Source organism: Procambarus clarkii, unplaced genomic scaffold (assembly GCF_040958095.1).
Source record: "Procambarus clarkii isolate CNS0578487 unplaced genomic scaffold, FALCON_Pclarkii_2.0 HiC_scaffold_443, whole genome shotgun sequence".
NCBI classification, from domain to species: Eukaryota; Metazoa; Arthropoda; class Malacostraca; order Decapoda; family Cambaridae; genus Procambarus; species Procambarus clarkii.
The window spans coordinates 44919-49853 of record NW_027189476.1 but is presented as its reverse complement, the minus strand read 5'-3'; positions in this window follow the sequence as shown (position 1 = coordinate 49853).

Sequence of the window (4935 nt, the reverse complement as noted above, 5' to 3'; positions counted from 1 at the left end):
CCGCACAGGGGGTAGGTCCCGGCCTGAAGAGGAAGAAATGTTTAGCAGAGGAGAGAAAGAGTGCTATACACGGCAATACACATTACGTAAGTTAGGCCATCCAGCTGTCCCTGGTTTTATTCAGGGTGGCAGTACGGGTTGGCCCACTAGGGTAATGTATCTTTGCACGTTATATCACTGATAGAGCTGTAACATAAACCGTGAACACGCCGAGAGGAAGAGCCGTCGTTGCCTGAAAAAGAGGTGTGTGCCAGTTTGCCTGGGTGTTGCCTTGGATGGAAGATGGCTGTGATAAGGATGTGGCCCCAGGTAGGGTTACCACGAGAGTATGCTCGTCTGGGCCGACCAAGCGGCCCTGACCTTGCAAGTTAGCAACAGGTGCTACTAGCGCTCTGCATCTCTGGCTGTTGTTAAATCGATGCTGTTGGATCACTGTGGTGGTTGTGATGTCAGATGCCTCAAAACGGTGGTCCCATGTAACTGCAATAATGCAGAGGCAGGTGGTTGCAGGTGCGGGGGCGCTCAAACAGCGTATCGCCTAGATCTCACTGCGAGCGCGACGTGCTGCTGCTTCCGTTGACGAATGCCCGCACGATTTCCCGACTATATCCCATCAAGCGGACGTACTAGTAGCATTGCAACTCCTGCCTGCCCTTACTTTACGCTTGTGGTCGAGTAGACACGGCTTTCTCACAACGCTTTCAAAACTGCAGTTGCCTACTCGTCTGTTTCACGTCCCTGTGAAATGACTTTTGCACAAATCCAAAAAATAGAGCAAAATCAGCGATAATAGTGATTGAGGTGAGCCGCCTGTTGGCTGCAGCCAGAGGAAGGAGGGGAGGGGCAACGGGGTGACGTAGGCGAGTCGAGCAGCCAATGGCGCTCGAGCAAGCGCCTCGAGACGGCGTATATAAGCAAAAATTTTTCGGCGCCGGCCATCACAAACCACAGTTGTTCACCATGGCTCGCACCAAGCAGACTGCTCGCAAGTCCACGGGAGGCAAGGCTCCTCGTAAGCAGCTGGCCACCAAGGCAGCACGCAAGTCTGCTCCTGCCACAGGGGGTGTGAAGAAGCCTCACCGTTACAGGCCCGGAACGGTCGCCCTGCGTGAGATCCGTCGTTACCAGAAGAGCACCGAGTTGCTCATCAGGAAACTTCCCTTCCAGCGTCTGGTGCGCGAGATTGCCCAGGACTTCAAGACCGATCTTCGCTTCCAGTCGTCTGCCGTCATGGCTTTACAGGAGGCATCCGAGGCTTACCTGGTCGGTCTCTTCGAGGACACTAACCTCTGTGCCATCCACGCCAAGCGTGTCACCATCATGCCAAAGGACATTCAGCTTGCTCGCCGTATCCGTGGAGAGCGTGCATAAGCTAAATCGACCACCCTAGTATACACCAAACTCGGCCCTTCTCAGGGCCAAAATATCCTTCTAAGGAGATTTCAGACATTCCTAGCATAATTTAGGTGTCATACATACATGTGATATCAATAAATCAAGTCATTTGTAGTACAACCTGTTCTCTTACAAACAAAACGCCGTCGCTTTTCACTCTTATGCACTGTCAAGGATCACCCCCCCCCCCCCCCCCCAAAATAAAAATTGTCATACTGTACTAGAAATAAAAGCAGCTTGTATAAGTGACATATACTGTCCAGTCCTGTTTTATTCTGTTTTCGGTCCTCTGGCTTAATCTGTTAAGTTAGGAGATGACATTTTAAATTAACCGTTTTCTTGACATTTTCAAACCTAAGAGGGTGGCCTGCATAGTAATCCTAATGTGGAACATAACAATGAATCTCTAATCTCTAGAAAAAAGATACCGAGTGCTTATATGTGTTGAGAGAGAGAGAGAGAGAGAGAGAGAGAGAGAGAGAGAGAGAGAGAGAGAGAGAGAGAGAGACACACAGACAAGATAGACAAGACAGACAGACAAACAGACAGACAGACAGACAGACAGACAGACAGACAGACAGACAGACAGACAGACAGACAGACAGACAGGCAGGCAGGCAGGCAGACAGACAGACAGACAGACAGACAGACAGACAGACAGACACTGAGAGAGAGAAACACACACAGACAGTTTCATAAATATTCTCATTTTATAGCTATTTGCTTTCAGTGACAGAGGTTTTTGTTATAATAGTATTGGTGTCTAACACTCACAATCTCTTTAGAAATTAAAGTGTGGCTCCAATGGAGCCGAGTTTGTTGGTTTGAGGCCAAGCCACCACCACAGGGCAGTAAGTAAGCCGTTTACTTGGAGGAGGTGTACTTGGTGACGGCCTTAGTGCCCTCAGAGACGGCGTGCTTGGCCAGTTCTCCGGGCAACAGGAGCCTTACAGCCGTCTGGATCTCCCGACTGGTAATGGTGGAACGCTTGTTGTAGTGGGCCAGGCGAGAAGCCTCGGCGGCGATGCGCTCGAAGATGTCGTTCACGAACGAGTTCATGATCGACATGGCTTTGGAAGAGATACCAGTGTCGGGGTGGACCTGCTTCAGCACTTTGTAGATGTAGATGCTGTAGCTCTCCTTCCTCCTGCGCTTCTTTTTCTTATCGCCCTTGGCAATGGCCTTCTGGGCCTTTCCGGCCTTCTTGGCAGCCTTTCCAGATGCCTTGGGTGGCATGATGATGCTCGTGCTGGCTGGCGTTGCGATACAATAATGAACTTTTGCGCGAGGCGAGCTTTCCTTTTATATCCCGCTCGCGACTCAGCTCAGAGCGGGTCGCGTGGCGGAGCGCGCTGATTGGTCAGTGGCGGGCTCCCTTGATCCTGAGCGGGGTATATAACACGAAGCTCGATCTGCGGGGCGGCATAAAACACCACAAACCCACAACAGCAGCAGCAATGTCAGGACGCGGCAAGGGAGGCAAAGTGAAGGGCAAGTCAAAGTCTCGCTCCAGCAGGGCCGGACTTCAGTTCCCCGTGGGCAGAATTCACCGTCTGCTGCGTAAGGGCAACTACGCCGAACGCGTCGGTGCTGGCGCTCCTGTCTACCTGGCAGCCGTCATGGAATACCTCGCTGCCGAAGTTCTGGAGCTCGCCGGTAACGCCGCACGTGACAACAAGAAGACCCGTATCATCCCACGTCACTTGCAGTTGGCCATCCGCAACGACGAAGAACTCAACAAACTTCTGTCTGGCGTAACCATTGCACAGGGAGGTGTTCTTCCAAACATTCAGGCAGTTCTTTTGCCAAAGAAGACAGAGAAGAAGTAAGCACTTCTGCCACCCACCACGACAAATACCATAACCAGGCTCCATCCGGAGCCACACACACTTTAATAGAGAGATTCAAGTAGACAATCAACTTTCAAACATTAATAATAACATTTATATTGATTTCATTTGGAATGTGTACATAACAAACAAACAAACAAAACAAAATTATAGGGGATATTCAGCATCACTTGGAATATTAACCAATCATATAAATCCAATATATATTTTATATTTTACTTTAAGCGAGGAATTCATATTCTATTAATTTTTAATCATACAAATGAACAAAAGCAATTCTTCACTAGACGTAATGAATGAATAAATGATCAAGGTTTTAATGTGTTTCATGAATATATATATATATATATATATATATATATATATATATATATATATATATATATATATATATATATATATATATATATATATATATATATTAATACTTGTGAACCAGAATATGTTTGAGCAGCAGCGATCGTGCCTGCCATTGGCCGAAGTGCAACAATTCAAATAATTTAAAGGGCCTGCTCGGGTATATAAGAGAGGCTGGGAGACTGGGGCCGGTGGTGGGTGATGGGTGATGAGTGATGGTGTGGTGTGGTATGGTGTTGTTAAGAGTTGATTTACGGCCAGCCAGCCAGCTGCAGCCAAGGCAGGGCAGGGCAGGGCAAGGCAAGGCAAGGCAAGGCAAGGCAAGGCAAGGCAATAACAGAACAGGACAGGACAGGACAGGCAAGGCAAGGCAAGGCAAGGCAAGCAGGCGGGCGGGCAGGCGGGCGGGCGGGCGGGCGGGCGGGCGGGCGGGCGGGCGGGCGGCCGGCCAGCCAGCCAGCCAGGCAGGCAGGCAGGCAGGCAGGCAGGCAGGCAGGCAGGCAGGCAGGCAGGCAGGCAGGCAGGCAGGCAGGCAGGCAGGCAGGCAGCCAGCCAGCCAGCCAGCCAGCCAGCCAGCCAGCCAGCCAGCCACTCCCACTTTGTATTTATATGCATTCAATTTATATTCAAACATTATATATGTTAAGGGCCTAGTTTTAGTGTTTATTTTAAAAATGACAAACATCGAGTCGTTTTACCAGTCCTTTAGCGTTAACAGTGATGCATTTTAAAACTGAACAGAAATCACCTTTTCTGGATATATCAAATATCGAATCCGCTTAATGTGCCTACAATTCAATCATTCAAAAAATACATAATTTACATCATGCCTTTTCATAGAACAGACAATAAGATTTGAGACAATAAGAACTTTACTTTTATAACTAAAGTTGCACAATTATACCAACTCTATGGTGGCTGGGTGGTAAGGTGTGTGGCTGGTGTTTTGGAAGTCGCGAGTTCAAACGACCCAATGGGAGTACTTTTTTTTTTTGCCATACAATCTTCCTAATACTATTATGTAGGTGTGTGTGTGTGTGTGTGTTTTTATTCATTCTTTGGTTTTATAGATGACATACATATTGACTCCTTTTACCGGTCCTTAATTAGGCTCTGGGGAAGCAATGGTGGTGGTGCATTTAAAACTAAACCAAAAATCACCAGTTCTGGACGCGTCAAATATCATATCCGCTTAATGTGTCTACAACCTAATTACTTAAAACTACACTATTTAATTCATTCATATCATGTGCATATTGGTCATTATGCTCATACAACCGACATCAAAATTTATTTTCATTATTAGAATCATACATTTCATCAAGTAATACAG